The sequence below is a fragment of the Danio rerio genome, chromosome 9 (assembly GCF_049306965.1).
Source record: "Danio rerio strain Tuebingen ecotype United States chromosome 9, GRCz12tu, whole genome shotgun sequence".
Classification (NCBI taxonomy): domain Eukaryota; kingdom Metazoa; phylum Chordata; class Actinopteri; order Cypriniformes; family Danionidae; genus Danio; species Danio rerio.
In genome coordinates this window covers 41,350,001-41,372,389 of record NC_133184.1, presented here as the reverse complement: position 1 = coordinate 41,372,389, position 22,389 = coordinate 41,350,001, and the positions used below count along the sequence as shown (strand labels likewise).

Below are 22,389 nucleotides of genomic sequence, written 5' to 3'. Positions count from 1 at the left end.
ACTGTGAGGTGACAGTGCTAGCCACTGTACCAACCCTAAATTTTTTTATTTAGAATAGTTTTGTTTTGTTTTGCAGTATTAAACCTTATAACTAATCACAATGGTTTCCTTTTGTACTTTTGAATGCAGTAGCCAATCAGAAATATTTAGATTTGTCACCCTGGAAAACCTGAATTTGACCCTGTATTTTTACTATAGCAGCAAAGGTCTGATCTGTCTTTTATCTATCCTAGGGCACTTTAGAAGAAACAACAGCTTTACTCAATTTTATGTTCAGTAAAAGTCTGACTTCTAAGTTAGTTTTCGTCAAGGAAATCTCAACGGAGATGTGTTGGCCTGGTTAACTGCATCAAGTTTCTGTAGATGATTGTGAAGAACAAAATATTAGCATATCAATTGAGGTAAAACTGTCAAAAGTCTCGTACATCCATGTGCTCTGAAATCACATGTCTTTAAAAGTCTGTGTTGTTGCATCACCATCGGCAGCTGTACGAACCGGACTCCTATGTTCAGCTGAGATATCTGTAAGTCTATTCAATTACCTCAAACACCTCCAAGATCAATGCTTGCATTTCTTCCTCACGGTGAGTTAAGTAATTCATCGTGTATTAGCAGTGACACGGTCTTCCAAGAAATCTACTCAGCTTTCATCTTCATTCTCATGTCCCAGGCGATGTATCGATTCCTGATAGGGAAACAGTGAGAGGGGGAAGAGAGCAAGGAGGAGATGGAAGGAAGCAGAAAATGTTAAAGTAAAAAGAGAGAAAGAAAAAAAAAAACAGTTCTCGCTGTGAAAGTGCCAGAAAAGAAGCCTGAGGCCTAATTTCCCATGGCTCCGGGCTCACGGCTAATTTGTGTTTGTGAGGAAACTGACCTCCTTGAAGATTAAACAATTAGCAGCTCCTGAGCCCTCAATGAACACAACCAGCGAGCCCCAGGAGGAGACGACAAATTATAGCCGGCAACTTCTGAGATTTGCGCTGTGCTCTTCCAGGCTGTCCTGTGCTGAAACAACACCTGAGACCACCTTACACTCGCAGGACCTCCTTGATTGACTTGTGCACGGAGGTCTGAATTGGATTTTTCACCGCAGTCGAACTTAGTTACAACAGTTGAACCTGTAGTGCATTGAAACTCTTAGAAATGGTTGATTAGCTCACATGGAAGACACCGAAACCCATTCTCTTTTGGCTGGCGATGCTTTAATGACTTCTCACTCCGCTTCATTGTGTTCGATAGCATCCGCTTTCTGCACATTTGTTCCATTTCTCACTAGAACAGGCACAAGCCATTAATAATTGCCCTGGCGTTGCTTTTACCGATGTTACGGAGATGTAGGGGGCCTGTTCAACCTGCATTACCGTCACCTACAGTACACAACACTGCTGCAATTCAACACCAAGTCTGAGAGTGTGAAGGAGAGAGGGAATTGCCTGGATATGTTTTGGCGGGGATGTTTTGGCTTGGCTGTAATAACATGTCAAATTAGCATTTCTCCAATTCAGCATGTATACAAAGGCCAGGCTATAATTGCTTTAACCTGCAGCTTCTTTGTGGTGATGAGGTAATGAACACTTTCGAACAATAACAACACATCCGTATTTCCCTCAGCGGCTCCGTCCGTGTTTAAAGCGTGAAGCTAATTTATAGAGCTCATGTTTGGGCCGTTTCCACTGGAGATACTGATTGTACTGTCAGATTCTCAGGATTGGAAGCTGTTCGGCTTATTTGCACATTTCATAAAGGCATTTTGAGGAAATTGAAGGTTAGGCTTGTTGTTTATGTGTCCCTAGTGGTACTAGAAGGGATTGCATTCTGCTTGAGCGGACATAATAACTTTGCCTAAAGCAATTGTGTATGAGTGAGAGCATATTTAGCACATACATTTTTTTTTTTTTTGATTAACTGTTAATTGTTCATTATAGTGGTAAACTCACTCAACTGCATACTTTACATCATACTGTTAGTTAGCTAAATTAATGTTGTTTCAAAATAGAAGATCCCCTATATCAGTTTTTCTTTCATAGTTTACTTGAGTAATTATTTCAACAAAATAATGACAGGAACCATCTTTCTGATAAGTTAGGTTAGGGTTAATTAAAAAAACACATGGAAATGGCCAGAGAGCATTGTTTTTACAATAAAATATGTATTTATAAAGCATTTCAAGAGTTCACACTTAGCTGATGATTGATTAAAGCTTGTTTGGCATGCTGTCCTGGGAGAGAGCCCTGAGCTCATAAGATCCTCAAGCCTGGGGCTCCCTCCCGATTGCAAGGCGAGAGGGAAATTTGAGCTTAGGTAGACCTTGAGAACTCCCCTGCTGTAGTAGCTAATGAACAGATAGTGATTGCTGTTTAGATATAACTACTTACTAGGTACATGTCTATGGTGCCAATTTGAATTAGCCAATTAACTTAAGTTGCAAGTTTTTGGACTGTGGGAGGAAACCGGGGAACCCACGTGAGCATGGGGAGAGTGTGTAAACTGCACAGAAACATTGGCTGGCTTGGTAAGGATTAAAACCAGTGACATTCTTGCTGTGAGGCAACAGTGCTTACCACTGGGCCACCGTGCCACCCATCTAGGAAAGGAGGAGGAGTAGGTGTGGAAGGGAGAATTATTCAAACTGAAGATGGCTGTTATATAGAACCTAGGGTATTTATAGTGGCTTAGGATTTGTCTGATTAGTGAATCATGAATTGGATAATACGAGACCAGCCGCAAGCTATCTTAAGCATGCGATCCTCTCAAATTAGTTTATAAATAAGCTTTAGTTAAAAATAAGAAGGAAGCAGAATATAAAAGAAACATTTTACAAATAATAGCAATAAAACTGTGATCAAGAAGTTTTAAAGAAAGGGAAAATAGATAGTTTCTGTGTTTAAGTCTGTTTGAAAGACCTGAGGGGGAAAGTCTAATGTAAATTGTCATGCTCGATCACCTCGTTTTTAAGGCATGTTCTAGGCACAGTGAATAAATTGAGATCATAAGATCTCAATGAACAAAAGGTGGTAATGGACAGAGCAAGTCAGTAAGGTACCGAGGAGCAAACATTATTGATGGCTTTGTAAACAAATAATACAATTTTAAAATCAATTCTGTATTTAATGGGTAACCACATTGTTTTTAGTGGGTAAAATGCATGCCACATGAATTGTTTTGTCTAATATATCATGAAATGTGTGTTTTAAATTAAGGCAAATCTTAAGTTGAATAATTCTCAGTTGTAAGATTTTGTATAGGCACCGTAGTGGCTCAGTGGTTAGCACTCACAGAAAGAAGGTTGCTGGTTTGAGTCCTGGCTAGACAGGTTGGCATTTCTGTGTGAAGTTAACATGTTCTCCCCATGTTTGTGTGGTTTTTCCTCCGGGTGCTCCGGTTTCCCCCACAGTCTACTACATGCACTATAGGTGAATTAAATAAGTTAAATTGGCCGTAGTTTATGTGTGTGAATGCAAGAGTGTATGGGTGTTTTCTAGTGGTGGGTTGCGGCTGAAAGGGCGGTTCATTCTGCTGTGGCAACCCCTTATAAATAAAGGGACCAAGCATAAGGAAAATGAATGACTGAATGAAGACTTTGTTCAGTTTTTGGTTGTCTTGATGTAATAAAATCACACATCTTTTGACTGAGTGAAAAATATGCAGCAAAAAACAGTGATGTCCTTTTCACAAAAAAATAAAATTGCAGTGAGTCTAGTGTGACTGATGTAATCTGAATTAAAATTGAAGAAACATTCTTATAGAATGGTTCTTGTAGTTCATAATAAGAATAAAAGACAAATAAAAATAATAATTAGGAGAAGAAAATAAAAGGAAAAGAAACGGAAAAAGAAGAATTAAAAGACAAAGTATCCATGCAAACACTGTAACGCGTTATTTACAGCATCTAATTATACAGAGATATAATTATCCCAAATTAATCAGAAATTAATCAGGCATCAACATTTTCACTCTCAATATTAGAAATACAAACAAACAAGTGTGCTGTTATTGTTCTGGAAAAACAATAGTTAGTCCTCCAACTTGCTTGAGCAATTGATATCTACTCTGCACTTGGAATGAACCAGATATGTTTTAAAAGGCGACATTGGCGAATTTCCAAAAGATTTGAAGCCCTTTCTTCTGTCACTTCATGAGAAATTAATTTTTAAAGCAACGGATTGTAACTAAAAATGTATTGTTACTAAAAAGTTGTTTTGATTATATATTGTATACCTCCTGGCTGGGGTTGAGGTATTACACTCAATATGTTTTTTTTTTTTTTCATGTGTCTGCTTTTGTAAGTTTATGCACATATCTGAAAATTAATCATGGATAGATCAGTTTCTGGTTGCGTCCTGATGCAAAACATTGCACATATCTCTTAAGTGAGTCAAAAACATGCAGCACAAACAGTGAAATCTCTTTCCGCAATGCAGAAAGCATAATCTTAGATGAACGTCACTTGGTGGTATGCCGGTTTGTTTGGCACACACAAATTTGTGAACATAAAGCAGTAATCTCAGTCTGAAGGGTCAGAATGTTGAGCCGCCATCTCAGACCTAGTGTGAAAGTGGACCTGCATTGCCAAGCAATCTAAGAGAGCAGTATTTTCCCCCTGATAGCTCATACTATTTGCCCAGCTCTTCATCACACAGCCAGCCCTTTCACCCGCCTTCCATCTTCCACGACTCCTTGAATGTGTGCCCACCCCTAATGTAAGTGTAGATTGCCTTTATGCCTGGATTTCATCACCGTTCCTGCCATGATCACATTGCCTGAGCGTTTGTATATCTTTTTAAATGCCAACCACTTGCCGTTTACATTCCTCAGCGCAGCATTAAAACGAATTATAATCGATTCAAGCCATAATGAGCGAGACACACATTAAAAAAGGAAAAAGCATCCAGAGCGCTGCTTGAGAATATTCCTCACTTACAGGCAGCAAATATTCCTCACTTACAGGCAGTACTTACAGTCCCGTTCTAGCTGTGTGTGTGTGTGATGGAAGAGGTCAGGGATAGCGACGCAATCCAGCATTCATTAAAGCGTTTGCGTAACCTTCCAACCCATCCGTTATGATGTCTCTTACGCGTAAAGCTCACGGCTATGATATGAAATGGGCCTTCAGGCAGGTTGTGATGTATGCTGGAACCATTCATCCATTTTCCCGCCTTCCATTAGAGGGAATGCCGAGGAGAAATGAGTGTTTGCTGATTCTGGAGTTTTTCACGAGCGTCTTGTTTTGAAGTTGTGCGGTTTATTCCTGGGTTTGAGTTTGAGAGTTGGAATCTGAATGGAGTTGAGGATAACTAGCCACATGAGAATTTCCAGGTCTCATAATTACACTGTTAACAATTTCATGTGGAATCTACAGTAACTTACTGTAAATAAATTAGTTCAAGTTTATTTGTGTAGCGCTTCTTACAATAATTATTGTTTCACAGCAGCTTCACTAAAAAGTGCACATTATTGCATTACGATTAAATTAAGGTAAGGTTACAAACAAATATATGTTATTTTAAATAAACATAGTTAACCTGCAGTTATAATGCATATACAGTAGGTGATGTCTATGTGTACATGTTTAATGAAATGTATTTAGGTTTAATGAAGTGTATTAGTCCTCGATGGTTGGGATCAACTCTTTGTCTCTCTGTATAAGTTGTCCTCAAAGTCCTTGATGATTGGAATCATCTCTTTGTATGTGTTGTCCTTGAGGTCGTCAATGGTTGGAATCATCTCTTCACATGTCTCTAGTAGCCTCAGGGCAAGTGTCTCCAGTTAGAAATAGAGAACAAAGAAAATAATTAGCATATCTGCTGTTTGTAATGTATGTGAACAAGAGTGATTAAATTTCCATGCAAAAAAAAATGCAGCAAAAATACTGTATTTACATTTACAGCACCATTTATCTTGCTGTATATGTATGCTCTCAGAAATAAAGGTACGCAAGCTGTCACTGGGGTGGTACCTTTTCAAAAGGTACACATTTTTACTTGAAGGGTCCATATTGATACCTCAAAAGTACATATTAGTACCTACAAATTTTAAGAGAAACACGTTTGTACTTTTTTAGGTGCCAATATGTACTGTTGAGTATTAATATGGACCTTTTATGTACAAATTTGTAACTTTTGTAAAGGCACCACCCCAGTGACAGCTCGCATACCTTTTATTTCTGAGATTGTAGAGTATTTACAGTATTGTTTATCTTTACTGTAAAATATACAGTCATTTCCACAATGCAACTTTAAAACACATTAATATACTCCATTACTGTCCTACAGTAAAATACTGTTCATATTACAATTACATACCGTGAAAAGCACAAAACTGTTAACAATGTAGCTATGGGAATTAATTTAGGCCTTGAGCTGAAGAATCATACTTTAAAATTTTGAGTGATGAGATTTATTTATTTATTTATTTATTTATTTATTTTTCATTTGGATTGGGAACATTATATTACATATTTTAATTTTACTTGAAGATCAACAACAAAAGGTTCTCAGTTCTAATGAGATTTTTTTGTGTGTGTGTCAGTATTACACATTTAAAGTTGTTTTGATTTATATTTCTCAAATGTGAAAGAACAGCATATGTACAGTTAGTGTGGAATAATAGTATAACTCCAACTCCTCATATCACTTTAAACCACTAAAGATCTGATTCCTGTATCTTAGTTTTAATTGTATTAAGCATTTATTTCAAGTTTATTATTATTAATTATTATTTAAATGCAGAAAATACAGTATGAACAATGTACACAGACCTTCTTGCAGTACAGGCAATGACAATCGATTATTAACAATAAACAATAAATTAAAAATAGAACAATAAATGTACAAAATGCAGAAATGCATCATTGCTAAGTATTGGTGTTTATTTAGAAAAGCTGATGCCATGCACTTGTGTAGACCTATATACTACTACAAACTGTTCTTGCGCTCCACCATCTTATGATATAAATAAATGTGTAAACAAATAAACTCTTGTCGTAGTTTACACAGGACTGGTAGGAAATATGCATTGATACAGCTTTATTATTTGTGGTATGTGGTTAATTCCTCGCTAAGGCGCATTCAGAGAGAACGATCACATCACATATACGTTTCTTCCACTTACCTCTTTCAGTGAATTTTTCCCTGGATTTTGTTTTCCTTTTTGACTCAAATATGGTTTTCCAGCATTCCTTAAAGCCTCTATCCTTCAATTTATTCATGTTGGTTTTCTTTCTTTTTTTTTTTTTTTTTTTTTTTTGGATTTGTCTTTTAATGTCCAAAGTGAAAATCGCAGCAAGGGGAATCTCAATTCTTCCTAGTGGATATAACAGTTTTTTTTGTAAAGCTATTTTAATGTTTAACAAGCAGACTCTAGGTCACGCAAAAATATCCCCAAACTGTTTCTGTGTACAAAGTTCATTCATTTATTCATTCATTTATTTTCTTGTCGGCTTAGTCCCTTTATTAATATGGGGTCCCCACAGCGGAATGAACCGCCAACTTATCCAGCAAGTTTTTACGCAGCGGGGACCCTTCCAGCCGCAACCCATCTATGGGAAATGTTTACAAAGTTTACACATACAATTAATGTCCAATGGTTATCTCATTTTATGTTTTTGATATATACTTTTTTTTCAAATGCACTCATTTCAATTCTTAACGTTAAACATGGGAATTGTATCTAAATCAAATATAAGCATAGCTAAAAATAGTAATAGCTTTTTTGTTTTTTATTTCAAAGAGGTAATGCTCTAAATCATAGGTCTCAAACAATAATTTTTGCTGAATATTTTGTTTTTGCTTTTCCGGAATTTGAACATCCAGGGACCATTAATGTCTATAAAGGATGAGAGAGCTCTCATATTTCATTTAAAATATTTTAATTTGTGTTCTGGCAAAGATAGATGGTATCAAAAGATTGAAACGAGGTAAATTAATAAACTACTAAAAACATTTCTTCTAAATTTAAAATACAAATGTCATCATTTGGAGCATTGGTCTCAAACTCAATTGCTGGAGGGCCGCAGCTCTGCACAGTTTTGCTCCAACCCTAATCAAACAGCTGACCTAGTAGTGTCGTCTTGAACACCTTAATTAATTTAATTAGGGTTGGAGCAAAAATGTGCAGAGCTTCGGCCCTCCAGCAATTGAGTTTGAGACCAATGCTCCAAATGATGACATTTGTATTTTAAATTGAGAAGAAATGTCTTTAGTAGTTTACAGAAACCAACAGAAATGCTGGTAAATGTATACTTTAAGGGTTAGTTCACTCAAACATGTAAATTATGTTATTAATTTCCCTCGTTTCAATCTTTTGATACCATCTATCATCGTCAGAACACAAATTAAAATATTTTAAATGAAATCTGAGAGCTCTCTCATCCTTTATAGACAGCAATGGTCCCTGGATGTTCAAATTACGGAAAAGCAAAAACAAAATATTCAGCAAAAATTATTGTCAAAAATAGTCATGTGACTTTAGTGGTTCAACTGTAATCATACAAAACTTCCATGCAACAAAAATATCCTGCAAAAGTAGCTTTGTTTGCCTCTGTCTTCTCTCTCATGTTAAGTCAAGGTTTACGTTTGCTACGAGCAGTATGAGAATGCTTTTCATTCTTTATGTGGACTTTTAATGTCTCGGGATGGTTGCTGTCCATGGATGATGAGTAGAGTGCTCGTGGATTTCATCTAAAATATCGGAATTTGTGTTGAACCAATGTCTCAGGGGATTGGAAAGATGTGAGAGTAATTAATAACATAATTTTAATTTCTGGATGAACTAATCCTTTAATAATTATGATGAACAAGGGTGCCAGTCAGTAATGTACAATCCTTATCCGAGATGATTACATTCACCCCTGTGTCTGAATGTGCCATAGTGAGCACTTTACTAGACACAGATGGTTTTCCTGCTGAAACTTCATTGTAATAGAAAGATTATTTTCTTCTTCTTTAAAATGCAGATGATGTCATATGACCACGAAGCGGATGGAATTAGTCTGAGTTCGGGAAAAATTTTTTATGTGGTCAGAACCCAGTTTTGCAAGGTGTAAGACCAATGAAGAGAGAAATGAGGAGAACAGCCCACCCTGTCAGGATTGCTGTACTGTGATGGATCGCACAGATTAGTGCTACCTCTAACAGCTCGCCTATTGCTGTGCTGGCAAAAAGATTTAGGTATAGCTTGATGTTCAGGGAGATTGGAGAAATCCTGCTTATTTTTAAGGCCTAGTCAGTCTTAGTCTGATCATGAGTAAGATTTGAATGGTCAGTTGAATAATTTGATTATTTTTCTGTTGCAATTATTTTATTCTATTAATATTATAATTACTGAATAAACGTTAAACTTTTATTTTATTTTATTTTAATTAATTTTATTTATTTGTTTATTTATTACTATTGTTGTTATTACTTTTCAAAAATAAAGTTTTTAATAATAATAATAATAATAATACATTTTGTTTATGTTATTTCCCCCTGTATAATTAACCGTTGCATTGACAAGTATAGTAGCTTTTATACAGCTACCTCTTGATGAACACACACAAACACAGTGGCAGCGAATTTTGCAAATGCACCATTTACATTTTCTTTAAGATAAATCAACCTGTTATCTAAAATGGGGCATTATCACAGAAAGTAATGATTCAGTATTCTGTGCAAAAGCGTTTTCTGCATGAAATCCATTTCAGAGTCTGCTTGTTTCCTTTGGGATACTTTCTGCAGTGGCAGATCTGGAACTGGGGAGCCACTAACCTCTTTTAAGCCAAGAAGTTGTTTTGGAAGCTCCAAATAAACATCGATGGGCCATTTATTCATTCCCTGTCTCCACCTCCTCCTCTCGAGTCCCACATTGCACGCACAGATTATGAGTACTTCCCACAGACAGTAGATAGTTTACTTACTATATATTCTATCCCCCTACCTCAACCTACCCCTAAACCCAACCCTCACAGTCTGCTTTTTTACATTTTCAAAATACTTAATTTTGCGTGGCTGAGCTGTTTTCCTCTCAGGGACTCAAAAAATGTCTCCATGAGGTCAAAATTTACTGGTATTGCTATACCTTTGGAGACATTTGTTACTCTTAATGTAAGTAATGCATACATCAGTGTACGTATACATCTATCTCTGTAAGGACTTATCGTATATATAATTATTTTATACTGTACAAAGTCAAAACGTTGTAACTTCAACTCTCACAGGAATCAGTGTACAATTTTAAATCACTTCATTCTGTGTGATTTATGAGCCATCGTCCTCATCTGGACTAAAAAATTTCCCCACAAGGTCAGGGTTTACTGGTATTGTTATACTTGTGCCACAATACATAATGTGAAGAATACAAAGCACGTACAAATTACCTTTCTGTTAATTGAGAGGACTTTGTTTCATAGACATCTTTTTAATGCCAAGCAATGCTTTCTAGCTTAACATGCCTAGTCCAACTTGTTCTTAACATACAGTACTCCTTACAGATAAACTGTTTAATATATTTTTTCCTCTAGAGAATCGACGACCAGTCTCTACGATATCAAAAATCTCAGTTTTTTTAATTTATTTATTTTTTAATTGTTTATTTTTTTAATCTTGTGAAAACATTTTATTACCACTAATATAAAATAAACAAATGCGCACACACACACACACACACACACACACACACACACACACACACACACACACACACACACACACACACACACACACACACACACACACACACACACAGGGATGCAACAACTATAGATTTTGGTTGTACGGTTATAGGCTAAGGAATATTTACGGTCTTCACGGTTTTCACGATTATTATACATTCATTAATTTCAAAACAATACTAGTTTAGAAAATCACAGGAAAACTCATAATTTTAATGATTTTTTATTGATTCTCAGTAACCAAATAATACAGCACATAATAATAATAATAATAATAATAATAATAATAATAATAATAAAACAATAGTCCATTTGTCTTTTAACTTTAAAATAAGTGAAAAAAAGTTGTTGGTATTTACACAAGTAATAATTTTAGACTGAAACTTAAATGAGAGAACAATGAATAAAAAAACAAACAAACAAACAAATAAATAAATAAACAAATAAATAAATAAATAAATAAAAAAAGAATAAAAAAATGTTTGTCTAATGTAAATCTAAGCAACATATTTTGTACTGTAAGAATTTCACTTTTAAAGTGAACAAATGTTGTCAAAGGCTTCTGAACCTCTGTCTGAAAGCCTATTTTGATTAACTATATTATGAACTTGTTTGGTATTTTCATCTTTTTTCTTTCTTTTTGGAGTAGAAATGTGATTATTCCATACAAAGTATATAGCTTAATGGTCAGTTCTTGTCATGTGACTTGCAGTGCGTGAGGGTGTCACTCCGAACTGGTAAAGTCTAAATAGGATACATGGCCGGCCAGAAGTGCGATATGCACATCAAAATAGCAGCATTTTTAAGACGCTGTATAACAATAATTAATATTTTTACAGTACTGTGACAGTTGGGTTTAGGTTAGGGGTAGCCGTTAAAATACAATCTATTGGATAATTTAATAGATAACATAAATAATGCTCAGTAAAACAACTGTTTTTACGTTATTGTGAGGGTTGTATTTAGGGTTGGGGTAGGAGTAGATGCTAATAAAGTACAATTAATGAGAAATGTAAAAAATAATATAAAACATTGTTGTTAATTTCCAGCGCAACCATATCTGATCTGATGTAAGAAAATAAATAACAAACTTGTGTGCGCAGAAGACACAAAATGTGAATGGCCCTTAGTTAATAGCCTCAGCCATAGTTAATCCAGAGTGTGTGTGCATATTAGCCTTGATGTGCAAGCTTGGAATGTTAAACTTGGGAACAGTTGGCATAACTTTGTTTAGTTGCAGTAGTTTTGTTCTATGCAGAAACGCGGGGTTGAGAAGCCTTTACGATTATTTGGTCACCCACTGAAGGTAAGTAGAACTGTGCCTTGTCAGTACCTGGATGGCAGACCACAAGGGAAAGCTAGGTTGCCAGGCCAGCAGTGGGCACTCAACCTGTGGTCTGTGTGGGTCCTAACGCCCCAGTACAATGAAGGGGACTCTATACTGCTCAGTGAGCACCGTCTTTCAGATGAGATGTTAAATCGAGGTCCTGACTCTCTGCGCTCATTAAAAAAAAAATCACAGGATGTTTTTCAAAAAAAAGAGTAGTGGTTTAACCCTGGCATCCTGACCAAATTGGCCCACTGGCCTCTGTCCATCATGGCCTCTTAATTATCCCTGTACCATAATTGGCTTCATCACTCTGTTTCCTCTACACCAATCAGCTGGTGTGTGGTGTGCGGTCTGGCGCAATATGGTTACAGTCACGTCATCTAGGTGGATGCTGCACACTGGTGGTGGATATGGAGAATCTCTCCATTGTGTGAAGTGCTTTGAGTGTCCAGAAAAGCACTATATAAATGTAGGTAATTATTATTATTAATTAACCATGATGAATTAAAACGCGATTAATAGTGTATCCCTACACGCATACACAAAAACACACAATCACACACATCAGATTTCCTGTAAGGGAAGGAGCTTTTTCCCTCCAAGCTTTGGTACATCTTTGTACATTTATTTCTAGAGAAAAATTAGCCAGGGAAAAATCCTTCTCCCGCTTTTAATGACAGAAGCGGAAGGGGGGAGGATCGGGAGACTCTAGTCGATGTAATTAATGAGGACTTCTTGCTTACAAGATGAAAATTCATTTCGCAGGCTATGTGAAGACATGAGACGGCCTCCCGCATGAAGGATACACCGTAACACTGCGAGCAGGCAGGGGGGTAATTGATGACGGGCTGCTGCTGCTGTAAATGTGCTGTAAAAGCCATTAGGAAGGGTTTCAGTCATGGCAGTCTGATGCCTGCACAGATAGACCAGCCCAAGAGAGAGAGAGAGAGCGGCGAAAAACACAACACAAGTGCTTTTCAGACTCGAATACGGCTTTTGGAAACTCCGTTCCCACCAGCTGTCAGCACATTTCTTGCACTCTCTAATTGCCAATGACCCAGTGCTCTGAAACTGTGAGAGTTGCCATACAGCAGCAAATTAAATGCCTTTGGTTGCGGCCTCCATGTGATGAGCCTGTGATAATAAATATTCCTGCTATTAGCGGATGACATGGATTTATGACTTGATCAACATCACCAAAAATAGGAACCGGGCCTCTGTGAGATGGGAGGATGGGATTATGGGTCTGTCCTTGGTTTGAGATCTCTGTGCCTCAGGGTTTTTTGGTTTTTCTCCAGGTTTTCTGTGCAGGGAGACTCCTGAAAGGAAGCTTCTTTTCGTTGGTGTCCTGCTGATTGGTTAAAACATGAGTGTACCTTGTTCTTGTGCCATGGAAGATGATATCCAGCTTGCTTAGCCAAAAGCATGCCAAGATAACATCCTCACAACAGTATAGGGCTTCCACTAGACTGAATCGTTGATACAAGGCAGGACGGATTCTAACGTTGTTGTTTATGCCGAATTTTGACCCTGTCATTTGAATTTTCTGACAAAAATCATCAGACTATGGAGCCTTTTTCTATTTTTCTGTCGTTGGGTTTTGGAAACGAGTGATTGTAGTGGTTGTAATGAATGATTTTCTGAGTTATTGTTGTCTTTCTATCAGCTCAAACCAATCAGGGGTGTGTTTCCCAAAAAACACAGCTGAATTACTAAAGTATGAGGCATGGTTCAGGAAAAATAAACAATGTAAGAGAGCAATGTTTCCTGAACTCTTTCTGAGATTTAACATTTGAGCCATGTTAGTTAAAGCTTTTTTTTTGCTTAAATGAGCAACATTCATTCATTCATTCATTTTCTTGTCAGCTTAGTCCCTTTATTAATCCGGGGTCGCCACAGCAGAATGAACCGCCAACTTATCCAGCACCTTTTTATGCAGCGGATGCCCTTCCAGCCGCAAAACATCCACACACACATTCACACACACTCATACACTAAGGACAATTTAGCCTACCCAATTCACCTGTACCGCATGTCTTTGGACTTTGGGGGAAACTGGAGCATCCGGAGGAAACCCACGCAAAGGCAGGGAGAACATGCAAACTCCACACAGAAACACCAACTGAGCCGAGGTTCGACCCAGCGACCTACTTGCTGTGAGGCGACAGCACTACCTACTGCGCCACTGCCTCAAATAAATGAGCAACATATGCTTATATATTAAAATTGTATATAAATGTTTTACACATTATGTAAAATACAAGTTAAGCCTGCCTTCTAGTTCAGGAACCAATCACTGATCGCTATAGATTGACAATACTCTGGGAGAGGGGCTCAGACCAGATATCAGATTTTTGTGATTAGAACGTTTAGAAATAAAAATTTTTTTTTTTAAAAATTTGTTTTTTAGTGTTTCCTAATATGAAATTCAATCATAAGCTTGGCAAGCAGTTTTGGAGAATTTAATGTTTCCTCATTTAGACAGAATGCCCGAGCATACTGCCCGAGAGGCATTTCAAAGATGGCTGCCGAGTGAAATGACTTGTCTTAAAGGAACTTTAGCATTACCTAAAAGATGATATGTTTAGGGTAATGACTTCATAAATATGATAACATACATTCAAAACTTAATTTTAATACCTCAATAGATGCTTTGAGTGTTACTGCTCCCCCCCCCCATATTTCCCTCAATTTCTGAAATAGTAATAAGTATTTCTAATAACTTATTTATTTTATCCATCCATCCATCCAAGGTGTTTTTCACGATACTAGTATTCAACTTAAATTGACTTTTAAAGTCTTAACTTGGTTAATTTGACAAGTTAAGGTAATAAGACAAGCCACTGTATGACAGTGGTTTGTACTGTAGACAATTGAAATAAAATAATGCTTATAAATAATAATAATAGTAATTTAATAAAACAAATAAGACTTTCTCCAGAAGAAAATATTATAGGAAATACTGTGGAAAAATTCCTTGCTCTGTTAAATCATTTAGCAAAAAACTTAAAAAAGAAAACAATGCACAGCAGGGCTAATACATTTTGACTTCAACTGTATATGATGTCTTAAATGAGATTGCTGTGGTAATTCTAGTAATAGTACTCTGGTAGTTTGAGTGTGTTAAAGTGTGTTGCTCTTGTTTTCCTATTTTTTCATATAAAATAAAAAAAGGAAATTCAAGCACCACAAATTCACTATTTTAGAGAAAACTTTCAAAACAAACACCCTGGTTAGTCAAAATGGTTTCACTTTCTCTGCAAATCCTCCACAGCTCAGTAGAGATAAACCGCAGCTTATACTCTCCCAATGCCTGTCAGGGTAAACTCAGGCTTTTAGACTAGAAGTTTCTATCCTGATACGTTCTTCGGTCTCAGAGGAATGTCTTTTTCTCTGTCTGGTGTCAATGAGACCGCGTCTGGGATCATGGCTAATAAGGCATGGAGTGTGGTCAGCACAGCCCTTTCGACTGAGAACACAGTGAGCTCTACTTCACTTTCCGAGAGCTAGAAAAGACAAAACAGAAGAGATAAAGGAGGCTGTTCACTTTCGGGACTGTGCTGTTCTCCTCCAGGACACACAGGAGACTGGTGGTCAGGAACAAAGGGACGGGGACAGAATGTGTAGTGTACTGTAGAAAGAAACATCCCTCATCTTAAAGAGTCACACTAAACTTTTGGTAATGCAGTGACATCTGAGATAGAGAGGCCTCTGAGTAAAAGTAAAATGCAGACAAACTCAATAATTGCTTCATTTTTTTTTCATTCGAAAAATACATTTAAAAAAATGTTTGTCCATATTTTACCCAAACTTATTGAAGCAGTGTATAGCATTCTTATTGTCATTGTCTTTTTTGATTAATCTATATCAGGAATCACTAAACTCTTTCTTGGAGGTCTGGTGTGCTGCAGATTTTAGCTAGCAACCCTAATCAAACACACCCCAATAAGCTAATCAAGGTCTTACTAGGTATACTTAAAACACCCAGGCAGGTGTGTTGAGGGAAGTTGGATTTAAACCCTGCAGGGCACCGGACCTCCAGGAAGGAGATTGGTGACCCCTGATCTATATCCTGTCATTTGCCCTATTATGGGTTTTTAAAAATTACCTTCATTGCCAGGGGTGTCCAAACTTGGTGCTGGAGGGTCAGTGTCCTGCATAGTTTAGCTCCAACTTTCTTCAACACATCTCCCTGGAAGTTTCTAGTATACCTAGAAAGAGCTTGATTAGCTGGTTCAGGTGTGTTTATTTGGTTGGACGCTTCCCCTCCAGGACCGAGATTGAACACGCTTGTTTTATGCAATGTGTAACACAGCTCTAAGTGAATGTAAACATCCAGTCTAGGTTTAAATGTGGAAGTGCACCATGTTTAAAACTATTGATTTTTAAAAGAAAGAGTTAACTTAGAGTCGAATCAATGATTCATTTTGTGTACGGATATTTTGCCTACTTGTATCAGCATCGATTTGAGTCATCGGCAAATATGAAGTGCCGGATCCGGTAAAACATGAACTCGGCTTTCCCTTCAAACACTTGCAAAGTGAAGAGGATCATGGGATTGATCATGATGCGAAGATAACTGGCAGTTGCTAGAGATGCGGCTGTGGGGAATAAAGTTGTAAAGTTCATTTTCACAACAACACCACAGTATAGCCAACACCCAGCAAGCATTTTTGGTTTTTAAAAGATGTCTAATATAGATGCCTAAACATAGTCGTCTTGGCTAAAACAAGGCTAAATATGGGCTGTCAGTGAAAATTAAATAGACGTCTAAGAATAGGCCAAAACTACACTAGTCATCAAATAAACTTAAATGAATGACTACACATATAAAGTCTGTCTAATCTGTTTCTTTTTTCTAGTTTTGACCTATTCTTCACTGACAGCCCAAGTTTAGCCTTGTTTTAGCAAACCTGTCTATGTTTAGATTTCAATTAGATGTCCGCAGCTGATCATTAGCTGGCTTTTTTTTTATTAAAGGAAGGATCAGCAAAGATTATCAATGTATGGGACCTTGTCAGTAACTCTTACATTGTTTATTTGGACCAGTTTCTTCTCTCTCCAGATACTCCTGGTGTTTCTAAGTGTAGTTTGGATAATATGTATTTAATTGTGTGTTATAACACGTAATCGTTCCGTGCAGGTTAATATAATATAATATATATATATATATATATATATATATATATATATATATATATATATATATATATATATATATATATATATACAATAACATGACGAATGACTCTTTTTTTACTGATTTAAATGCGTTTCTGAGTTTACGATACCCTGCTATTTGTCATTGCTATGTGGACCATCAGCTGTTCCTACACAAGTGCAACGAATTTTCAAAATAGTCAAACTTTTGCCACTGTGTGGATTAATATTGAATGTGTGTCATTGTTATTACTTGGGGTTAGGGTTAAGAATAGCGTATATAGTAGTGTTTATCTGCATAGCTTTAATGCACACCTGCATTAGCCTCACACATATACTCTGTATTCTAGCTACTTCATAACGGTGGTGGGCGTTTCCTTCTGTCTTGCACTGAACCCAATCAACTAATCACAACAGACTTAATCATTAGACTTAGTCACTAGCACAGATTAGCATCACGCAAAGTACAAAGGAGGGGTTTGGGAACATATGAACCGCTGAACAAATTTGGGAGACATTGGCATAATTAGTTAAAAATAAATGCATATTACATAACAATGAAAGTGCCAAAAAACAAAAATATGACATTTTATAATGCATAAAAAAATTATCATATACTGATTCTTTTTGGACATTTTATTTTATTTATTTGCTAATTTATTTATTTATTTATTTATTTATTTATTTATTTTAACTGCCACAATACACCAATAAACCAAAATCTGTAATGACAGCTCAACACCATCGAGTCAAATCCAGTTAAACACATTTATCTCAAGTTTAATCTGAGCCCTCTAGTGAATCTGCTACTATTTTCACCATCATTTCATGAGACATTTACTTGATAAATTGTCTCCCAGAGTGCTTCAGAGAGCAATAAACCTATTATTTATAGGTGCACAAGCCTTCGGACAATTGTTAATGTCACCGTGTCCTGACCTCACAGCTGAGTTCAGAGCTCTAGTGTTCAGTCGACTGAGTCGGGCCTGCGAAAGTGTTTATGATACTAATATCACTCAGTCCCATATGGAGAGGGCAGACCCATAGACTTGCGACTGGGATGGTAGAGGACACGGTTACCAGACCGTAGCCCTGTCACGCAGAGATGCAATCATGACTGTCATTATTACCATTTAGTCCTTCACCAGATGCCCTGTTAACAGGCCACCAAACCTGACTAAAGTAAGCATGAATGGATCAATTCGGTCACACTTTATTTTAAGGTTCAATTCTCCCTATTAACAAACAATTAACTATGTCTTTTGTCTCAATAAACTTATAATTGGCTGCTTATAGATAGTTAAGTTTAGGGATCAGGGAATATGATCATGTAGAATATTTACTATATAAGCAGTGTTGTGTAAGTTACTGTAAAAGTAATCAGTTTCTAATGAAATAATTACAAATGTATTTAAATACATTTTCTAGTATTGAGTCTGAAAAGAAGGCAGCACGGTGGCTTAATGGTTAGCACTGTCGCCTCATAGCAAGAAGGTCGCTGGTTGAAGTCACGGAAGGGCCAGTTGGCATTTCTGTGTGGAGTTTGCATGTTCTTGCCCTGTTCGTGTGGGTTTCCTCTGACATATGCCAGAATTATTGGCGGTTCATTCTTGGGTTGGGTGATGTCGACCAATTTGGCATTGTACGATGTTTAATGTGAAACATCGCAATGGATAATGGCATTGTCATTGTAGGTGGCAGTGAATTAATTATTTATGAATTATTTATTATTTATTAATATATAAATTATTTATTTTTTTATTAATTATTTATGAATAATTAATTCATAATAAATTAATTATTTGTAGCCTACCATTTCAACTACCTGACCTGCATGGTCTTTGTTTTACCCATAACCAAATAATAAATAAATAAAGATAAGTCACACACAAATTATCACCTGTCAATCAATTTTTATACAGAACTCTTGCATGAACAGGCATAGAGATCAGAGTGATTTGTGTCGTTATAATGGCATCAACAAACTTGGTTGGTAAAAAAAGCACAATCAACAGCAACCAACCAACAGTATCTGAGGTTTCGCTAAAATCATTAAGTACAAGCGTGAAAGCAAACAATTGAAGCAGTGTATTGATGCTGTAACAAGTTACCAGATAGATTCAAAAGACCGAAGAGTCGTTAGATAGGGACAAGATTAAATAAATATCATGTTGTGTCATAATATGTGAAGTTATGATGGAGTGTAAGGATAAATTTAGCACTGAAGGTTGGAGGCAAGATTGGATTTGAACCGCCAATCAAGTTCTTTTCATGCAGCTGGCAACCCGGTGTTGCACGTAACTCACTAGCTTAGGCGAGTGGGACGTAAGTGGGACTGCTTTTTTAAAAGGTTGCTGTGTCCAAAAGCAAAGGCTGCCACCACATACATTAACCATACGATGTGAAAGCATTTTGGATATCCTTAAAGTCATGATCGCTGTGAAACACAAATCCAATTAAAACTTAATATTCCTATTTTAGTCGCATTATTGAAGTGCTGTACAGACATGTAAACTATTACCATTGCGTCAGACTTTCAGCCTCATTTTGCAACAGGATAAGCCATACACACACGGCTGTTTGACACTATTCCCTTCGCCTACTGAGTCAGTTAAGCACCACAGACACACGCATTTCTTCTGAGTGTGTGCACAAACATGCAGTGAACTCCTGGAGACTCATCACACCGGTCATCATTTATGCCATCTGGAAAACACCGAACTTTTCTTTTCATTTGGCAGCGGTATCAAATTCCTTTATAACAGCTCTTTCCAACTGTATCAATACATACTTGCATCCAGTAGCTTAAGAGTTTTTCCATAAATGGAGTTTCTAGAGAAATATTTTGCATGCATTTGTTTGCATGCCCTTTGCAGAATATAGTTCATTAAAATTTAATAAAATAACTTTCAATACAAGTTGATTTTAAATAGCACCTAAATAGTTTTGCAGTTTGTAATTTTATTTTTTCAGTTGAATAAAATACTATTTTCCAATCATTAATTTCATCGAGGATTAAAAAAATAGTATAAAAATATCCTCTTGTTACGTTTTCGTGAACCCAATCTTGTTTCGTCTTGTCTCGTAGAGTGTCTTGTCACACCCCTATTGTAATATTTAAAAAAAAAATACCCATTTCTGAATTGATTCATACAGAACTGTTGATATTCCTTGATTAATTTTCCCTTGGCATAGTCCCTTTATTCATCAGGGGTCACCACCGTGAAATTAACCGTCAACTTGTCCAGGATATGTTTTACATGCCAATTTAGCTTACCCAACTCACCTATAGCACATGTCTTTGGACTGTGGGGGGAACCGGAGTACCCGGAGGAAGAGCTTGTAAACTCCACACTGAAATGCCAATTGACCCAGCCGGGACTCAAACCAGTGACCTTCTTGCTGTGAGGTGACAATGCTAACCACTAAGCCGATGTGTCACCCCTACTGTTGATGTTATGTGCAGTATTTAAGGCAGGTGTAAGATTAGATATAAATAAGTAATCCCTTACCAGAAAAGTAATTTAATTACAGTAACTAATTAATTTGCAAGAAATTACACCCAACACTGTTTATAAGTACACAAACAGGCAATATCTTAATAAAATGCATGCTAATTATTTAGTTAATAGTGAGAATTGTTCCTTGTACTAAAGTGTTGCATCAATCCTACACAAAAATAATCAATATAGTTAACTTAAGTTACGAATGTAAGTGGATTACACATAAAACAATTACGTTCTCCCAGAACTCTAGAATTGTGTAAGTGTAGCTCATTTTAAATAGGCCTAAATAGTTCAAATAAACAAAATTAGTGTACAACCATCCAATCTTTCAATCAGCTCACGTCTTTTATGTCAATGTATTGATGATGTTTACTTCTAGAGTGACATTTGCAACTTTATTTAGTTCAATGAGTTGCCGGCTATTGGCATGACCTTTTCTGCCATTGCCGCAGGTCCAATAAGCCTCGGTGATGGCGACTCCTTTCCCCACTTATATTGATGTTCAATAAGCCCCTGCACTTCATTGATGAAGTCATTTGGTGTGATGCTTATGAAATGTATTGAGCGATGGAGAAGTGTTTAATTCCAAGGAGGATATTTGTAAATATGGAATCAGAATTGATGGAAATTGAGGTCGAAGTTGTTTATTAGCAGTTGTGATGTGAAACGCCAAGGATATATTTGTTTGTGTGCTGACAAATGTTTTGGTCCCTTGTCAAACTGGATATCAAAAACATTTTTTGTGTTTGTGGAAGGTGTTGTAGGATTAATCGAGGTCACATCTCACATATTTCTGAGTGTTTCTTTTTTTTTTCAATTCTTTGTCTTAATAGAAGCCCGGAATTAGGATTTGTTGGTAATTTACTCAGGCAGCCTAAGATAAGTGGCTTTTTTCAGTAGAACATTAAAGAAGATTTTTAGCTGAAACCGTAATCCTTGGTGATTCAGAAAATGCAAGTCTACTGGTACTGTCATTTTGAGAGTCAAAAACATACAGGAACAACCAATTTAATAACCATAACTACATTGAGGTGTTATGATTGAAACAATTTTTTTTGTGCAAGAAACTGAACCTTATTTGAAACTTTATTACCTGCAATCCACAGCCTTTTTAAATATATTCAGATCTTGATGGCATTCAGAACAGCTTGTGTTTTACTTAAAAATGGACTGAACACTTAACAGGTAAACATATACACTGCTGATCACTGATTGGTCAGAAAGAACACCACCAGCTACCAGCGTCACAATATACCAAACCCACTATACACTACCTGACAAATGCGTTGTCGTCGATCTCAATTGTAAGAGCAACAAATAATAACTTGACTTTTAGTTGATCATTTGGAAAAGTGGCAGAAAGTCAATTTTTCCAATGAACCATCTGTTGAACTGCATCCTGATCATCACAAATACTGCAGAAGACCTATTGGAATCCGCATGGACCCAAGATTTTCACAGAAATCAGTCAAGTTTGGTGAAGGAATTATTATTTATTATTCTTATTATTATTATTATTATTATTATTATTATTATTTTATTCAATTTTATTTATTTATTTTTGTGGTTATATTCAATATAGGGGCTTAAGAGATCTTCAGAGTGCATGGCAACATCAACAGTCTAAGGTAACACGTCATTTGTGCTGCCCATTAAATTACAAACCACAGCAGAGGGCAAATTCTTCAACAGGATAGCACTTCTTCTCATATTTCAGCCTCCACATCAAAGTTCCTGAAAGCAAA

The 22,389-nt window shown here is 36.5% G+C and overlaps 1 protein-coding gene across 19 annotated transcripts in view; it reads left to right on the top strand.

Annotated features, from left to right (window-relative positions):
- The window catches only part of erbb4b (erb-b2 receptor tyrosine kinase 4b), a 656,299-nt gene that overhangs the window by 289,380 nt on the left and 344,530 nt on the right, over window positions 1-22,389 (top strand). The gene's annotated exons all lie outside the window — the stretch shown is intronic.